This window comes from Myotis yumanensis, unplaced genomic scaffold (assembly GCF_028538775.1).
Source record: "Myotis yumanensis isolate MYYU_CA2020_CCGP unplaced genomic scaffold, mMyoYum1.0.hap1 SCAF_8, whole genome shotgun sequence".
Taxonomy (NCBI): Eukaryota; Metazoa; Chordata; class Mammalia; order Chiroptera; family Vespertilionidae; genus Myotis; species Myotis yumanensis.
The window spans coordinates 85,539,295-85,558,665 of record NW_027223759.1 but is presented as its reverse complement, the minus strand read 5'-3'; the positions used below and the strand labels follow the sequence as shown (position 1 = coordinate 85,558,665).

At 56.8% G+C, this 19,371-nt stretch overlaps 1 non-coding gene across 1 annotated transcript; it reads right to left on the bottom strand.

Annotated features, from left to right (window-relative positions):
* Positions 1-18,221: 18,221 nt before the first annotated feature.
* LOC139015861 (U6 spliceosomal RNA) lies at positions 18,222-18,325 on the bottom strand. The gene has a single exon (XR_011472516.1). It is a non-coding gene; the product is annotated as a U6 spliceosomal RNA (small nuclear RNA).
* Positions 18,326-19,371: the final 1,046 nt, after the last annotated feature.

The window sequence follows — 19,371 nt, the reverse complement described above, 5'->3', positions numbered from 1 at the left end:
TACAGCCACTGCAGTCTCTCCAGGGCATTTCCCAACGCCATCCCCATTCCTCCAGGACGCTACAGAATCCCTGGCAGGTAGACTCATAACCTCTTTGGTGTCCTAGACGGGTGACTCCTAACGGAGGCAGCTTTGGCAGCGCCTGGAGACATTTGAGGTTGTCACACTGGGAGGGGCTACTGGCATCTGGTGGACAGAAGCCAGGGATGCTGCTGATCACCAGGCAGGCACAGGGCAGCCCCACCACAGTTACCTGGTCAGAACATTAACTGCGCTGAGACAGCAAACCCTTTGACAATCTGAGGAGTACTGTGCTCTTCTCCTTGGGAAATCTGCTAACACATGCATTCACTCAACTCTTTCTCACACACACACACACACACACATATGCACTCATAGAGACAGATACACTCACCACACATACTCACACTCTCTCACTCACTCACATATATGCACTCACAGAGACATATACACTGACCACACATACTCACACTCTCTCACTCACTCACACATATGCACTCACAGAAACATATACACTGACCACACATACTCACACTCTCTCACTCACTCACACATATGCACTCACAGAAACATATACACTTACCACACATACTCACATTCTCTCACTCACATGCCATTCTGTGTCAAGCCCCAAGGAAGGATAGAGTCCCAAGCATCCCAGGTTAAGCACCCTTGATGGGAAGTTTAAGATGGGCAGGTCCAGGCAACGACACCTGAGCCTGCAGATTGGTTGAAACAGGCAGTTCTGAGCAAGTAAGAAGGACGGGAACGATATGTCCTGAACTCCGGCCGCGGTGGGCCTGGCCCTGCATCAGGGGCTTAATAACTCTGTTAATTTTACTCCAGGTCCATAGTTTCTGGCCACGGATGCTGAGAATAATGATGGTGGTGGTGGTGAAGGCGGGATCTCTTGGTGTGCTGTTTAAGGGCTTTGCTGTAGCATATTTGTGTCTTCCTTGGCATTCACAAGAACCCCTGTTGTAGGAATGGCAGCTACTGCGGCCTCCCCTTCTCCTGATAAGAAAACCGAGGCCCAGGGGATGAAGAGACTTGCCTGCACAGACTTCAGTGTTCGAAGCCAGAGTCCTGACTCTTGGCGCCACGTCTGCTGTTCTTATCATTATACCCAGGACTTAAAGGATCAGCAGCAGCTCCCAGTGCTAGGGAAGGCTCATCGCATTCGGGGGAATGACGTGAGGCCTGGCTGATCTTAAGGAGCAGGACAGAGCATCTGGGGGTAGAAGACGGACAGCACTGGTTCCACTGAGATCAGTGCTGGGCACTGAGCGTGGGCATCACAGCCCAGAGCCAGGATGCTGGCAGCTCGGGGCCAGGGAAGCAAAGGTTACTCCTCCCCAGGGTCTCCCACCAGGTGCACCCCAGGCTCTCCCACCAGGGGCACCCCCAGGCTCTCCCACCAGGGGCACCCCAGGCTCTCCCACCAGGGGCACTCCCAGGCTCTCCCACCAGGGGCACCCCCAGGCTCTCCCACCAGGGGCACCCCAGGCTCTCCCACCAGGGGCACCCCAGGGTCTCCCACCAGGGGCACCCCCAGGGTCTCCCACCAGGGGCACCCCAGGCTCTCCCACCAGGGGCACCCCCAGGCTCTCCCACCAGGGGACCCAGGAAAGCTGCACCTTAGCGACGTGGGGGCTCCTGGTGACACAGTGTGGCCCTGCGCCCTCACTTCCTGGGCTTTGGTGTGTGGTTTTACGTGCGAGTATCCACTTTCACGTGAGATCAGCTCTGGGACCCCAGCACAGGCTGGGGGTTGGGAGCTGTCATGTGCTCAGTGTGGGACTACGATGCTCCACTTCCTGCGGTGAGAATCAGACGTCACCATCACTGTGATGTGATAGCTCAAAGCCTGGTGCAGGGCATTGCAGAGAAATAGTAGCTCCTTCTCAGCCCTGGCCCCGAGAGGGTGGTCTTGGAGAAGAGCCCCTCCCCCCTGGGACTGTCATCATGGCTGCACCCCTCAAGCAGCCTGCTCAACCCGCATTTCCGTCAGTGCTCTCAGGGGCGGCCCAGGCCAAGCCCAGGGAATGCCAGAGGGCAGCTCCCCAGTCCTCAGGGTCCCTGGCCACTGTGACCCCTTGCCCACGCCAGGCCCGGCAGGAGGACAGGGGAAGGCATGGCAAGGGCAAGGCTGCAGAAGGAGCAGCGGCCAGGCCTCCCCCTGGGCTCCAGCTGGGCCGACGCAGAGCCTGGCCCGCCAAGCCACCTGGCTGGGAGGAGAACCTGCCTGTCGGGGAGAGGGCCTGCGCAGGAAGGAAGCCACTGAGAGCAGAAGCCAAGGCCTGCAATGAAGTGGTCAGCGAGGGAGGCAAGCAGGGTGCGGGCTGACCCAGGTCTTGTCACACGCCTCACACCACGCTCTCACCTCCCACCCCACCACTGCTCCGGCCTCGGCCAGGATGAGGGTCAGGTGGGAGACGCTGATGTCAGGAGGCCTCCTCAGAGTGGGATCACCAGAGCGTGGCCTGAAGGATGCGTGGGCCAGAGGCAGGTACAGGGGAGGGAGGGTGTGCCAGGCCGAGGAATGGCTGGAGGTCCACGGGGTACCCAGAGCCCAAAACCGGCAATGAAGCAGGAGAGGGCAGGCCATGGGGAGGGACGACAGCCAATTTGGGTTTCCAAAGAGCACCCAGAGAAGGTCAGCCGCCCCCTCCGTCGGCGACAGGTGGCGTAGGGCTCAGTGTGTTGAAGGCCATGGAAGTGGCTCTCACTCCGGGCAGCCAGCGCGGCCCAGAGGCCCTGTGCTTACCCCGCACTCACTGGGCACATGGCGCTCGCCATTCCGCCCCTCAGCACCTGCCGTCAGCGCTGGCCCACGTGCAGAACAAAGGCCTGCGCTGGGATTTGATCCCAGAACTGCTTTCAGGGACCTTGTCTTTCCCCCCATCCACGTCTTGGGGATCTCTACATAGTCCCGGGGACCTGATGTCCACGGACCAGTTGACACTGTGCAAACACCCATGGACCTGATGGACAGTGTTCATTGAGCAGCTTCTATGACTGAAGTTGGGGCAGGGGCTGCAGGAAGAGATCAGGAAAAGAGTGCCCGGCCGTGCTCACATGCTGATGGTGGAGAGACGAGGCCCGTCATCCTCCAGGAGTCACAAGAGCTCAGGAACCGGCGGGAGATGGGCAGGAAACGGGCTCAGTCCCTAGGCATCTTGGTTTTCTGTCTCAGTGTTGTGACTCTAAGTGACTCTAACGACAGAAATCCGAACTCATTTCAAGTGGGTGCCTCCCTGCCCGCCTGCCCTTGGCTGCTGAGATCTCTGGGACCTGCCCCTCCTGGGCCAACTCTCTGGTGCCAGTCGGAGGCCACAACCAGGGTTTTCTGAACTCTGTGGCCACTTCCTCATTCCAGAGCTTGGCTCTCCCCTGCCCCTACCCCACCTTCTGAGTGCTGACCCAACCCCCATTGCTTCGAGTCCTCCCAACCTCCTAATCCAGCATGTACCTGGCAACTGCCTTGCTGAGAGAAAGGGCAAGGGTTTGGGGTGAGTCCTGGGTTAAATCCAGGCTCTGCTAGTCACCTATCCTCTCCAAACCTCCGTTTCCTCCTCTAAAAAGGACAGAAGTGCCTGCCTCTTGGGGTTGTTAGCAAAAGACAAAGATGATCACAAGGGGAGGAGCTGGAGCTTTCAAAGGTGCTCTTTAGCGAACAGGGCCATCGCTTTCACAGGCCGTGCCCACCCTCTGGGGACAGAGGGAGGTGCAGGCCTGCACTTACCAAGTGGGCACACTGTGCGTGGTTCAACGTGCCATGACAGCTACACGACTGTGCAGCGCAAAGTTTATATAGCATGGTGACGACGCTGCCTTGGGCTGCTCTTTGCTACAATGAAGTGGCGGGAATAAAGATTACCCTTAGCCAAGGCAGACCTTCAGACTTAGGCAGGTGGCCAGGTGCAGTCCCACCACTTTCCTCCAGCAGAACTGCTCATTGCTGTTCTTCCAGGAAACAGCAGGTGAAGAGGCAGTTACGGGTCGGGGTGCACGAAGAACTGTGCCTCAGACTCTGAGACCCATGCAGCCCTGAGATTCCCTCCCAGAGGAGCCCATGGGGCCAACAGACACACCGTGGCAATGGCAAGACGCCCACCCTGGGGCTGGCCGAGTCTCCTGCATCATATACAACACTTTTTCTCTCCATCCAACAGAGTTCAATTTTCTTGTGTTCAACACGCATTCAATGCTGCCGTTCTGAATAAGAATTCTAGACTTGGAGAACTTAGAGTTCAACAAATCCACACTCTCTTTTTGCCAACAAAATTAAACACAATGTCCCAATAAAGGAAACACAACTGATGATCAATCTGGTTGAACAATGACCCTGGAGGATCTTGAATCCTGCCCTCGGCCCTTCCTAACTCCCCGAGGCCCACAAGACTAAAACCCCGGGGCTCTGGGAGACCAGCCATGAAAACCACTGAACCCCCCAACTCTTTAAAACTCAGTAACTAAGACCTGCAACTGCACCCTCAAATGCACACGCAGTTGGTGAGAGAGCTTTGTCCTTCTCTAATTGGTCCCTGTGTGCTGAGCTGATCTTTCTCAAGAGATTGGAAAGTGGGAAGCGGACACTGTGTTCGCTCCTCCTCTGGGCTCCTCTGAGCCCTGGGCAAGCGCACGGGAGAGCTCTTGATTATGCGGACATGAATGGGGCCAGAGTGCTGGGCCCACATCTGCTCTGGACTGGTGAACCCTGGTGTCCTTGCCAGAGGGTAGAGCGTGGCGGGGGTGGACATGCTCAGCTGGCACCAGGCCTGCTCCAAAGCCTCAGGAATCTCAGACACCCAAGCCTGGCACCTCCAGGGAAAGGCCGGCAGTGGGTGTGGTGACCATGTCTGGTCAGGCTGCCTGCAGAGCTAGAATAGGGCATTTGGGTGTGGGGACAGAGGCACGTGGCCAGATAGGTGCTCTGGCCTGGTAAAGTGGGGCTTCAGCATGGTACAGGGAAGGGGTGACACTCCCACTCAGTGCTGCAGGGGAGAAAGTGTCCCCTAAGCCACCCTGGGCCAAGGGCAGGAACCGGCATTGCTGGAGGGAGAGCACCGTGGAGTCTGGACCTCACATGGTGGGGGCTCTCGCATGTCTTAACGCATCTGGTTCCCTTCACAGCCCACAGGCTGGCCAATGTCATCACTCCCATTTACAAACACAGAAAATATCTGTAGACATTTTCTTGCCCAATAGCAAACTAGTGAAAGAACCTTCATTCGAACCCAGTTCCCAGGACCCTCAAGTTCACGTTCTCCCCACTGTGCCTGCCACACTGCCTATAGACGACCTGAGATGCAGGCAGAGCAGCGGCTGGGGCCATGGCCATAAGAATCCACCCATAGAACACTGCTGACCCCCAGAAGTCTGAGACACCATCCACGGAACCAGGCGCTCGCGGCCACTGAACCCATCTGGCTGCCTTAGAAAGCCGGCCCCTGTTCTATTGGATTTGCGAAGAGAAGACGGAGCAGAAACATGAGACATGCTCCCATGTGCTTCCCTGGAGCAGCTTCTATTGAGCTGCCCAGGCACAACCATGAGCAGATTCCTCCTCTGGCCCTGCTGCTCTTGGGGTCAATCTCTTGTTTGTTAAAACTAGATCCACTCGCTTTCATGACTCATTAGAGGCTGTCAGAGCTGATAATAAACTCAGCTGCTCGGCCAACACCAGCTCACGTGGGCACCAGGGTCCTACAGTTAAACACTCATGGAGCCTGAATATACAGCTGAGCACAATAGCTCCGCAGTTAGTGACTCCTCGGGCCGTTTTTGCACGAGGGACTTGAATGTCGCTTGCCCTTCAGCCTCCTGTGTGGCCCACATATGTCCTCGTGTGTGCCCATGTCTGTGCCCATGTCTGTGCTGTGCGGGGCTGTGGAGTTCAGCCTTCATCACTCCTGCAGCCAAGTCCCGGAGGCCAAGTCAGAGGTGACTCCAGGCAGCAGGTGGTCCAGGGTCAGGCTGTCTGTCCTCCACACACTGGCCTGCAAGCTGGTCCGGTGAGGGGCTGAGTCCAGGGGAGCTCCTGGCCTCCCTCCCACACTGCCTGCAGAGGACCGGACCGGAGATGCAGGCAGAACTGTGGTGGCGGGTGGCGGGGGGCGGGGGGGACCTAGGGGGGCAGTGGCCTCTTCAGGCTGCCCCATTTCCTGAGTCCACACAGCCTTCTCACGCCCCAGCCGCTCCCTGCTGCCTGCTGAGCCTCCAACAACCACCGACTGAGACCACCTTGGTGCTTGGAGCGCACCGAGCTCCCTGTCTTCCGGGGTCTTCAAGCGCGGACTGTTCCACAGCAGGAATGTGGGAGACAGGGCTCCAGTGGCAACAGCACAGGGGACAGGTGAACCTGGATGGGGAGACAACGGCCTTGTTGGTTTCACCCACCCTTTGCCCAAGAGACTGGCTGCAATTTAAGGAGAAAGAAAGAGTAAGAAGTCAGCTCTACTTCTGACATCATTTGAATGCCCGGGGCCTGTGTACAGCAAAGGCTCAGGGCAGACTGCTGGCCTTTGCCCTGGGCCTCTGCCCCAGAGCTTCCCTAGGCAGGGCTCACACCTGCAGCTCTGGAGGCGGGGGGTCCAAGGAGGAGGATGTGGAAAGTTCCTATGACAGTGCTGATTCCTGCCTCTGACTCCCGCAGGCTCGGCGCCTCTTGCAAGCATTCGCCCGGCCCTTTCTGCCACCACATCACCTTCTCTAAGCCTTCCAACAGCTCTCGGACAAGACCTGGCATCTGGCTGGAGCTGGATAAATATTTGCTGAATGAATGGAACAGTTCACCCGAAGCAGCCTGGGCAGTCACATGGGGCTACATTCCCACAACGGCCTCAGCTCTGCTTGAGTCCCCGCTTGGCTTGTAGGGAGTCTGGGCTTCTTGGGGCCCTCTTCCCACACACAGCAGAGCTCCTGGGGACGCCTGCCTGTGGCCCAGACCCCATCCCATGCAGCAGGACTGGGTCCCACCTGCCTGAGGCTGGTCCTGGGGGGAGATGGCATCATTATCCAGGCCCTAGTGCTCATGGGGCCTCAGGGCCTCTGCTGCTAAGAGTTACACCAGAATCCACCAGCTGCCATGCCATCCCCACACTGTCCCCAGCCCTGTGGGGGAGACAGAAAGCAGCCCAGGCTGTCGGGGAACAAATATTGATTGTGTGCCTGCTCCGTGGCAGGTGTGCACGAGCTGGCACTGCTACTAGCTGGGCCAGGCCTCCAGACCCAAGCAGCTGAGCTGTGTGCGGGGTGGAGTAGGAGGGGGGGGGGGGTGGTCCTGCAGCAGCATCTCCGGGCCCCTGAAGTGGTTCAGCACTCCAGCACACACACACACACACACACACACACACACACACATAAACACAGACACATATACACACATACACACACATACACACATAAACACACACACACACACACACACACACACACACGGTCAGGTTTTCCTGAATCAGGCTTCTGTTCCCGGGGGAGCTCGCTCTGAGTGCTTCTCTCTTTCATCCTCATGCTGGGGTACCAGCCCAACCCTGACGGTGGGCCTGGGGCTGACCCCTGCCCTCACTCCCCTGTGCTGAGCACCCCTCCAGTGCTTTCTGCCCTTCCCTGAGGCCTCACCGTAAGTGGGGTCACTGCAGAATGTGGACTTATCCACATTTACTCACCCTTCCCTCAAGGCAAACCCAGGCCCTGCAACCAGATCCGGGCCTGCTCAGCCAGACGCCCGGGGCCTTTGCAAAGGTCAAGCACAGAGTTTCAGGGTGGGGAAGGCGGGAAGACCTCACCCACCTTGGCAAGAGGAGGAATGGCTTCCGCACAAGGAGCAGGTTCCTCCGGAAGGAGTGTCGGCACTCTCTCCACGGGGCTGGGAGCACAGCTTCCCGGGAAAGTCCAGGGCGCTCAGCTCTGCAGCGGAGGCTGGAGGCTGAGAACAGAGGCCTGGCCCAGCCCCAGCTCGTCTCAGGGGACCCTCTAGCCCCGAATTTTCTTGCAGTGAGAACCGCATCTATGCTCTCAGTGTGGGGCACAGGCTGTCGCAGCGGCCTGTGGAGCCAGCACCAGCCGAGTGTCAGGACGCTAGCTCACTCACCAGGCCATCTTTTTATTCACTTCTTCGTTTTGAAATTCAACTCAGTAAAAGTTGTTTTTCCATCACTGGGGTGATTTCTTTTTCTCCCTCGGGGTCTGGCTCCAGAATGGAGACCTGCGGACAGGTGGGGGCGCTGGTGATCCCTCCGGCCTCAGGTCCCACCACACATGTCAGCACACGTGGCCCAGCTCCTGCCTCGCTCTCTTTCCCGCTGAGGGCAATAATGAAGAGAGGAAGCCGGACAGTGGGGACTTGAGCAGAGGAAAAGTTGGAGAGACTCAGTGGAAGAGGTCTCTGCACTGACGCCTCAAGCCCTGGGGCCAGCAAGGGGAGGTGGGCCCCATAGCTCCCCTTGCCTGCGAATTGGAAGGGGCGGGCTGACCAATGCAGCAGCCAGAGAAGGGACGGTGAGGGAGGGATGTGGTCAGCTGCACTTCCGCCCTCACCCCAGGGGGCAGGCCCTGTCCTCTGCGAGGGCCTTGGACTCCCATTTCTGAGGAGACGGCTTCAAGCCGTGTCTCCGGGACCATGGGGGGACCTGAAGCCGGAGCCCCTGAGTCCCATTCGTGGAAACCAAGCACAGCAGGGAAGGCAGCTCAGCACCAAATAATCGCCGGCGTCCTGTTGGAACTGTGGAGGGAGGTCCAGAAGCATCCCAGCCGGTGGGCATCCCGGGAGTAGCAGCAGCTGCCAACTCACGATGTGCTAAATATGCATTCACCTTCACATTGCGTGCGATGCCTTGGTCGGATTTTTTTTAAATAAAAGTAAAATATTTGTCCCACAGAAAAATGATTGGGACAATTGTAAGGCCATTCCCCCAAACAGTTATTTCCCCTCATGTCTGAAGCTCCGGAATTGAGACTATTCCTGGGGAAGTTGTAGTGTGTGTGTGTGTGTGTGTGTGTGTTCGGGGGACATTTGTGAACACAGGAGAGAGAGAGGGGGGCGGAGAGAGGGAGAGAAAGAGAGAAAGAGAGAGAGGAGAGAGAGGAGAGAGAGAAGAGAGAGAGAGACAGAGAAAGAGACAGAGAGAGAGAGAGCGCGCGCTCTGGGGAGGAAGGGAGGCAGGACTTGGAGTGGAGGGAAAGAGTGTCCTAGGCTGGAGGCGCAGCAAAGCCCCTGAGCGGGCGAGGGCTCCACCCGAGAGGAGGCTGACGCAGGAGCCCAGGGGGCGCCCAGGAGGGTGGGTGAGGTTGGCAGGGGTCTGGGAGAGAGGAGGCAGGCCCTGGAGAGTCAGGTTAAGGCATTTGGTTTTCCTCCTAAGTTCCGTGTCTGGTAACTCTTCTCACAGTGCTCAGCCCTGGACCTGCCATGGGCGGGCACTGAATCAAACCCTGTTGGGTTGTAACCGTCTCAGCACATTCCCAGACACAGCTACACCCAGCCAGGCATTCCAGAGGCGGGAGCAAGGAGGTTTGGGTACTTAAACCACCACCTGACTGCTGAGCAGAGAAAAGCAGGAGAAAAGCAGAAAGAGGGCTCGCGTGGAACCATCAGAGGCGACTGCACCCGGCTGGCCGGCCAGCGGGTGACGGGAGCGTGGCGGAGTCTCAGACAGAGCTCTGGGAGGCTGGCGGGGGCGGGCCTGAGCCCCTCAGCTCTGTGACAACCTCCGAGCTGCTCAGGAAGGGAGCTGGCATCATGGACCCAGCCCACGGAGCGTTCGCCAGAACTGCAGAAAGGTCACGGCAGGTGTTTTGCAAACCCTGTGAGAGATGCACGTTTTATAGGCTCTGCCCCAGCTGACTCTGCCTCTCCGAGACTCGGTTTTAAACAGGCCAGCGGTGTGGCAGAGGCACCACACCTGCCCCCTGGGGAGAGCTGGGCAGTGTGTTCAAGGTGGAGGGGTCAGCGGTCAGCATGGCTCCACACTGGGCCATCTGGGCCCCTGAAGCAACCTTCTCCCCAGGCCCAGAGCGGGGAAGTCATGTGGATGGTTCTTCCCAGCAGCTCACCAAAGTGTCCCCGCCCTGCTGACCTCACAGTCCACTGAGCACTGCCTCGGGGAAATAACCTGAAACACACATCTGCAGGCAAAGCTGCTGGTCACTGCGTTTCCAATAGTGAGAACTTAGCAATCACTAGCTGTCCAGGCCACAGAGGGCAACACCGGCGCACAGCTGTGGGAGGGAACAGAATACAGACATTCACCTGATGTTCGCAGCAAACTTCTCATCCGAGGGCGGGGACAGCCGCTGAGAAGTTAGGTACGAAAGCTGGGATCGCAGCAGTACAGTCTACACAGCGCGGAGAACGTGGGCCCTGGCTTCTCCTTACCTTGAGTGAGCCTTTGTCCACCTCTTGAGGCAGTTAGGACATCTGTAAAGCGAGGTGATGCTGCCCCCTTCCCATGGCCAGAGCCGGGGAGCGAATGGTGAGGGAAGCCTGGTGCCACCACAGCAATCACACAAGCCATCGACTGCACGTGTGAGGGCTGGGAGTCCACCCAGCGGTGTCTCTGGGCACATTATTTCTCACTGTTTTACCTAAATCTTCTCTAAAGAGCATAATTTATTTTTAAAGTGGAGCTAAATAGCTTTATTCTTGTTTAATGTAAATGTTTGGCAGAGGCCTCGCCCTGCCTGACATCCAGTGAGGGCATGTGCCTGGCTCAGGGCTGCCCACCTGCAACCCCTCCATAGACACACTGCCCCGTGCTGCGGGGGACGGCATCCCTCCCAGAGGCGCGGGTCCCCAAAGGAAGGGAGTCACGCTCCCTGGGCCCCACAGGATGGAGGTGGTTTTCCCTCTGAAGTGCTGGGGTGGGAGCCAACCTCTGGTGAGTGCCACGTGCTGGGCACTTGGATGGCTAACCCCGCTGAAGCCCCTCCAGGCCTCTGGTCCTACCAGGTGGGTGGCAGGAGCTGCTGGGGCCAGACCCCTGACTCGGGCGGGGCCTAGCAGCTCCTCTCACCCTCTCTGCGACCCAGGATGGCTAGCCCTGCCCAAAGACAAGTCACCTTCCATGACCACATGCCCTGGCAAAATTAGGAAGTTATCACAGGCCTGTATTGAACCCACTGCCTCCGCCATGGTAACTGTGTGGCCTTGGACAAGTCACCTAACCTCTCTGTGCCTCATTTCCACTTCTGTGAGATGAAGACTAAGCCAGGCCCTCCCATGCAAGTTTGTTGAGAGAGTCGTACCTATAGCAGAGCGCCCCTCCCCCTCTGCTCCTCTTTGCATAGGTTTCTCCTTTGGCAAGGAGCCCCAGCGCCCAGTGTGGCCACTCTTGGACCCAACATGCAGCTGCTCTCCCCCATCCACCCCTTCCTCAGATTCCAGGTGCCGGTGTGCCGGCCGACGGCTGTGCCCTGCCACCAGAGGCAGAAGACAGCATGCATGACACCAGGGTCCTCCACACACCAGGGGGCCCACAGCAGCCTAAGCGCTGGTAGGAATTTAGGGCATATGGAGATGAGGGTCTGACAAGGGACCCAGGGCGTCCCTGAGCGCCCTCCCATCAGCAGCTGGCTCTCTTACCTCACCCCAGACGCTGGAGGGCCAGACAAGCTCGAGGCCTGGGGTCAGCCAGAGCGGCGGGGAGTAAGAGGCAGAAAGGACCCAGCCAAGGGTCCAGCCAAGTGGGTGTGGTTTACCCCTCGCTCTGCCACCTCTTATCGCTGTGTCCCAGCCCCCTGCCTTGGCGCACTGGGTCCCTCCTCTGAGCAGCAGCAGCAGCACAAGGCTCATTGTGAGAGAAGGTGCCAGGGAGGCAGCGAACAGTGCTGAACAGTGCTTAGAGCACTACGCCTGTTGAAGGCCACTTGGCTCTGTGCGGACACGCTCGAGCTGCCTCGCAGGCCTCGAGTTAAACCTCGAGCAGGGAGCTGCCGGCATACCCGCTTTGCTCAGGAACAGGAAGCCTGCAGCCACCTCTTAAGGTCACACAGATGGAAGGCTGGGAGTTAGGACTTGACCGGTTTGCCAACTCCTGAGCCAGGAAACCCTCCCTGTCCGCCCCCTCATTCCCCCTCCCCCCACTCTCCAGTCACCCACAGCTGTCTGTGGTGTGGCTTCCTGGGGTGCAGAGTCCGGGCCTCCTGTGTCTGCAGGACTGCCTGTGGGCTCGCTCTGACACAGAACACACCCCCGGGGAGCCCTGAGAGCCAGGAACCCCGGGGAAGGGAGACGGGCGGCACACTCTGTCACTCAGTCCCATTCGTGTATCCTGCCAGTCAAGTGAGATTTCAGCTGGAGAGCTGGTGGGAGGAAATGCCAAAGCAGGCATGGCCCGGGCAGGGGTGTGGGGCTGGCCGGGGCACGTGGTTCCAGATGGAGTGAGGCCCCCCCCCACCCCCCACCCCCCTCACCCCCACCCCCGGCCAGAGCCCAGAGCGGAAAATTCAGGGCCAGGAACTCACAGGGGAAAGGTGGCCGGCCGGCTGGGGCCAGGCGAAGGTGAGCAGGCTTGTCTGTGCATCTGACCTGCCCCATGCAGCCCTGGCCCAGCCCTGGCGGCCCTGCCCTTGGGGGCAGGAATGGTTTTGTGGAAGTTCTCACTATCTTCTCTTGGGCACAAAACAGCATTTCACCTGCCCCCTGGCAGGACAGGCTGCATGATAAGAAATCCAGGAAGTTAGCAAACTTGGAGGCTTGGCCATCCCCCAGGCCTGTGCCAGAACCAACAGAGCCGGTGCCGGCTGAAAGGTCCTGTCCCCGGCAAACACTGCCGTTTGCCAAGTAGGAATTGTTTCTGCCGAGGTCTGTGTGCTCGGTGGGCGAGAGGAGCCCCCCGGGCACACACCCCACACCGGCTCTGGCATCAGCTCTTACTAACCGCGCCCCGAGAGAGCCAGGGCCGGGGAATGGAGTGGGACTTTCACAGCCATTAATGAAAGATGCAAAACTTATTGCAAAAAATAATATCACTAATGAGCAATCTTCCCGCCGCCCCCAATCTCCCCACAGTCTCACTGAGAGGCGAGCGTGAGCGGCCTCCCGCCGGGGCCGGAGGGCAGCGCCTAAGGGCCGGCAGAGGGCTGGGCATTGGGGCCAGGCCAGGCTGCGCTCACTGGGAGCCTGAGGCAGGCCCTCTGAGCCCGGAGAGCCTCCATGCCCACACAGGAACAAGGACGATGGTGGACGCGAGCCACGGGTCCCGGGTTCCACGGAGAGAAGCGCCTGAGAGCCCTTAGCCGGGTGCCTGGCCTGTTCTCTGTGATAAATCGGGCTCCTGCCTCCGTCCAGGCACTGTTCGTGAGCTGCTGCAATCGGACAAGGAAACACACCTGCCTGTGACTACACACCCCACGTGCAAGAGCGGCCCCTGTGTGAAGGCCCGGCCGCTGCGGCCCTGCCAGACATCACAGGCAGCTCCTTTGTAAACAGCAATAAAGTAATTTAGTGCGAATGATGAAATCTCTGCCCTGCAGTGCTCATTATTAATAGGAATTAAATGTATTTTAGGTAACAAAACAGTGAGTAATGTGGGCAATGAACACAGCGTGCGAGCCTGACCCGAGGGCCTGAGTGACCGGGCGCCCCTGGCTCACACTGGCCCCTGGAGAACAAGCCGTGCCCCTGCAGCGTGGCCCCTTCTGGGGACGCAGGTTAGTGAGTCATTGCCGGGCTCTGAAGGCTGGCACCGGAGTCAGGCCTCCTGTCACCTGCCAGCCCTGGGCCCCACGGCTCTGGCGTTGCTGATGATGTAAAAAGCCTCTCTCCACTCTGACACTCTCACAGGCTCCTCCTCAGGGCCAGGTATTCTGTGCGCTCCTTCCAGCTCTCCCCACCGGAAACCCACCTGCACCCAGACAGCCCCTAGACTGGAGCTCGGCCCAGAGGAAAACCCATGGAAGCTCTCCTTCCCTGAGCTGTCACTGCCCACACGGCCTCTCTCAAGCAATCGGTGAGCTCTTAAAGGGCAGAGGCCAGCCAAGAGCACCTCTGCCCAGCAGGTACCTGGAACACAGCAGGGGCCTGGCAACGTTTGCAGGAAGGGAAGGAGAAAGGAACATATGAATGAATTTGGCAAGTTCAAGAGGTGCGTGAGGAGAGAAAAAGTAGGTGGATACAAATGAATCTAAAGCCATGACATCACACACAGCCAATCAGGGAAGTAAATTTTCCTGCAGTGGGGCATTCGGCGAGAAGGGGCACTTCATGCCCAGACATGGAGGAATGGTGAGAAACGGTGAGTGGGAGAAGTTAGGAAAGAAAGGGCAGGAGGAAGTGGGAGGCAGACGCGCCAGACTGAGCCAGGCACTGCGCTAGGCACCTCCAGGGGCCTGGCAGGCGGTCTCCACAGCGGCCCTGCACGCGATGCAATGCAGATGAGGGGACTGGGACTCAGGAAAGACAGGTCCCTGATCCAAATTCACAGGCTGGACAGTGGCTGTGCAGGAATGTACAGCCCTGTTTGACTGGTTCTGAAACCAGGTGCCATCCAGGGCACCTAGCTCCATGCCAAGTTTTGCCACACTTGCAGTGGGCTGTGTCCCCCCTCTTAAGGTCTCAGGCGACTGGGACTCAGGAAGGAGGTGAAATGAAGGGGTTGGGCAGGATGAGCTCCAAGCTCCCTTGAGGCCCTGCCTCCTTGTGTCTCGGGGCAGATCTAGTCGATCAGGTCAGGCTTCCTAGAGGGGATGGGGGTCTGAAGTTCTTCCCACGGACAACAGACACATAGTTCCTTTTATGTTGCCAAGAGACAATCCAGGGCAAGGAGGGAGAGGCCCGCGGCAGAGATGACTCCATGCCCCAAAAATGAGAATCACAGCAGCCCACAGGATTGTGCAAGCTGCCCGCAAGGCTCCCAGTCGGCCCTGCCTGGAGAAGGGCTGTTCACACTCCCCGAGGCTGGGCTTCCAGTTAACTCTGCTGCCCGCACAGCTCTCCAGGCTGCCAGGAGCGCTGTGTGGGGATGATAGGACAGCCTCACCAGCCCTTTATCTCACACGCCAGATGCCTATTAGTTCATTGATTCATTCGCTCACTCACTCATTCATGTACTTGTTTAGTCCCCCATTCATTCCCCGAGTGATTGCCAGGCGCTGTGCAAGGCGCTGGGGATATGGAGGTAAACAAGAGATCATCCTGATGAGCCTCCAGGATCAAGAACCTCGAAGGACAGCGAGACACTAAATATAGATAATGATCCTCCAGCCGGGTTGGTGCAATGGAAAAGGTATGTGCCTGGAGTTCAGGGAACACCAGCAGGGCACTTTGGCATCTCTCTATGGAAATATTTAACTCCTGGTTGAAAAAAGCAAAACAAGATAACTCTATACTCAGTTACCTTAATTTTTTTGCATAAATGTAGATACATGCGAATGTCCCATTTAAAGTTTTTATTACATTCTACTTAAGGCCTGGCCAGGAAATCACCTCGGTTGTTTTCAGAGCTCCCTGCCTCGGGTTCATGCCGAGGTCCCGGAGTGTGCACAGTGTGCAGGAGCCGTGGGCGGTGGCCCAGAGAGAGCCCTCCTCCAGTGGGCGTGCTCCTTGATATCCAGAGGCTGCTGAGCTGCCAGGTTTGGGGTTCAGGACACTGGGTGGGGGTGCACTTTGACTCGTTTCCCTGGATGGTGTGCCCTTGCTATGCAAGGGCCCCATCCCACCGCTGGGACTTGGAAGCCCTTCCAAGCGTCCAGGACCCTTCCCCCTTCCTACTCAAACTCTCGCCCCACACCCACTCCTTTTGGGGACTGCCTGTGCAATTTCTTTCCTGATGGACCTTTTCCCCAGAGGACGGGTACCTGTCAGGAGCTGCTGCTTGGGTTTTTCCAATGCCCCTGGGATCGGGACATAGGCAAGGGTCACCTACAAATCTGGGGCTTTCAGAGGGAAAATGCAGGGGAGAAAAGGCAAATTCAGATTTCAATAAATTACCTGTCCTGCACAGTCCTTTTATTTATCACTTCTTCAAGCTTATTTCCAGAGGCAAAGCCAAAAGATCAGCACTTTTTTTTACTACTTATTATTTTACTTATTTTTAATTTTATTTTTCAATTACAGTTCATACTCAACATTATTTTGTGTTAGTTTCAGGTGTACAGCATAGTGGTCAGAAATCATATACTTTACAAAGTGTTCCCCTGATATTTCTAGTACCCACCTGGCACCACACATAGTTATTACAATATTATTGACTACTAGAGGCCCGATGCACAAAATTTGTGCAAGAGTAGGCCTTCTTTCCCCCGCTGCCAGTACCGGCTTTCCTCTGGCACCTGGGACCTGGGCTTCCCTGGCTTAGTCTGGAAGGGCATCTGGTCTAATTAGCATATTACAATTTTATTATTATAGGCTAGAGGCCTAGTGCATGAAATTAATGCATGGGGGGGGGGGGGGTCCCCTCAGCCCGGCCTGCACCCTCTCCAATCCGGGACCCCTCGGGGGATGTCTGACTCCCCGGATCAGGCCTAAACCAGCAGTCGGACATCCCTCTCACAATCTGGGACTTCTGCTCCTAACCGCTCGCCTGCATGCCTGCCTGCCTGATCACTCCTAACCACTCTCCCTGCCTGCCTGATCACCCCTAACTGCTCTCCCCTGCCAACCTGATCACCCCCTAACAACCTCTGCCTCGGTCCCCTCCACCGTGACTTTGTCCGGAAGGATGTCCGGTCTAATTAGCATATCACCCTTTTATTAGTATAGATGTTCCCTAGGCTGTACTTTACACCCCCATGACTATTTGTAAGTAACTATTTGTACTTAATTCCTTCACGTTTTCATCCAATCTCCAACTCCCCTCCCCTTTGGAACCCATCAGTCTGTTCTCTGTATCTATGAGTCTGTTTCTATTCTATTTGTTTATGTTGTTCTTTAGATTCCATCCTATATAATAAAAGAGAAACATGCAAATTAACCATCCCTCCACTATGGTCAAGCCATACCCACAAGCCACGCCCACAAGCCATCAGGAGAGAGTATGCAAATTAATCCAACTAAGATGGCAGAGGCCAGACCACAGAGCTGGAGCAAGCAGGAGACTTGGGTTGCCCCCGGCAATGGAGGAAGCCAAGCTTCCTGCCTGCCGTGGCCAGCCCTCGGCTTGGCTCAAGGCTACAAAGTTTCAATTATAGGAAGATAAATAAATCCCAGAAAAAAAAAGAAAAAAAGGAGAGGCTGGGAGCTTGGGTCACCAGGGGCATGGCCAGCCTGAAAATGGCCCTCAGCCCCTCACCCAGGCTGGACAGGCACCCCAGCAGGACACCCTCACCCTGAAGGGCCTTTGCCAGCCTGCAAATAGCCATCAGCCCCTCACCCAAGCTGGCCAGGCACCCCAGCAGGGACCTCCACCCTAAAGGGGGTGTGGCCAGCCTGAAAATGGCCCTCAGCTCCTCACGCAGGCTGGCCACACCCCCATGGGGAGAGGGTCCCCTCTGGGGGGATTGGTCAGCCTGCAAACAGCCATCAGCCCCTCACCCAGGCTGGCCAGGCACCCCAGCGGAACCCCCACCCTGATCCAGGACACCCTTCAGGGCAAACCAGCCAGCCCCCACCCATGCACCAGGCCTTTATCCTATATAATAAAAGGGTAATATGCAAATTGACCCTAACAGCAGAACGACTGGGAATGACTGGTCACTATGACACACACTGACCACCAGGGGGCAGATGCTCAATGCAGGAGCTGCCCCCTGGTGGTCAGTGCGCTCCCACAGGGGGAGCTCTGCTCAGCCACAAGCCAGGCTGATGGCTGCCAGCATAGCGGTGGTGGCGGGAGCCTCTCCTACCTCCTCAGCAGCACTAAGGATGTCCAACTGTAGCTTAGGCCTGCTTCCCGCTGGCAAGTGGACATCCCCCGAGGGCTCCCAGGCTGCCAGAGGGATGTCTGACTGCCAGCTTAGGCCCGATCCCCCGGGGAGTGGGCCTAAGCCAGCAGGTAGACATCCCCCAAGGGGTCCCATACTGCTAGAGGGCACAGGCCAGGCTGAGGGACCCCCCCGCCCCGAGTGCACAAATTTTTGTGCACCGGGCCTCTAGTATATAAATAAAAGCTTATGGTATCTGTCTTTCTTAGACTTATTTCACTTAGCATAATACCCTCTAGGTCCATCCATGCTGTCTTAAAAGGTAAGATTCTGTTCTTTTTATGGCTGTGTAATATTCCATTGTATATGTGCACCCCAGCATTTTAATTCACTGCCTATTGAAAAATATGGAACGCTTCGGGAATTTGTTTGTCATCCTTGCACAGGGGCCAGACTAACCTTCTCTGTATCGTTCCTTAGTGTACTATGTGCTGCACAGGTCAGCACATTTTAAAGAATTTACTCTCACCAGCAGTGTGTGCACAGTGTCGATTTCACCACACCATCACCAGCATCAAGTGTCAATATGCTTTATTTTAAATCTCTGACAATTTTATAAACGAAGACATTTTATATTCAATATTTTTGCCTTTCTTTGGCTACTCATGCTGCTCATGTATTTTAGCAGTATGTATTATTTGCAATGCTTCTTTTAAAAACAGAAATTCCTGGTTAAGTGTGAGTGGACAGACTCTAGGTCTGCCTCAGGTTTTGCTCAAGTCACTTCTGATGTCCTTGCAGATGTCTTTCCTCACCGAGGGCAGTGCCCTCGCCTTGTCTCACTGGGATTTTCCAATTGGTGCTTCTAGATCCTATACATCTTCCCACCTCCAGAAACCTTCCGTGCCCTCCCCAGGGCGTGTGGCACCGTTTCCCTGAACTGCCCGTGAGCCTGATTCATAGTTGGCCTCTTACCTGAACCACCTCATGCAGGTGGTGGGCAGCCTGTGTGTCAGGGCCTTGCTGAACTCCGACTTCCTCCACAGCAGATAGAATCCTGCCCGTCATTGGGGTTGGAGTGGGCATGAGAAGAGATCAAGTCTGGAAAGTGCTCAGCAGGCACTTGGCACTTGGTACGTGCTCAGTGAATTTTAGCTCTTATATTGTTTTTATTACTATTATTGTTCTCCTTCTCTCTCTGGAAGGCAAGGGGTGGCTTTTATCTCTGCATCTCTGGTTGCCAGCCCAGAATGGCAAAGTAAATCAATCAAATGCTTATTGAGTGAGCATTTCCCTGCCCTTGGCATCAGCCTCTGCTCTGTGAGGCTGGGGTGAGTCCGCCATCTCCTCCGGCAGGGAGATGCTTTGATAACTCCCTACCTGTCCCCTCACCCCACGTTCTCCACCCACTCTTGTCTGCCTCTTGCTGGAGGCTGGAGAAGTCCACTCAGGTATTTGCATTCCCAGCACCCCTTGCCACCAGGAGTGGCCATGTGACCCACATCTGGCCAATAAGGCACCAACAGGGGGGTCCTGGGAGACCCTCTATTT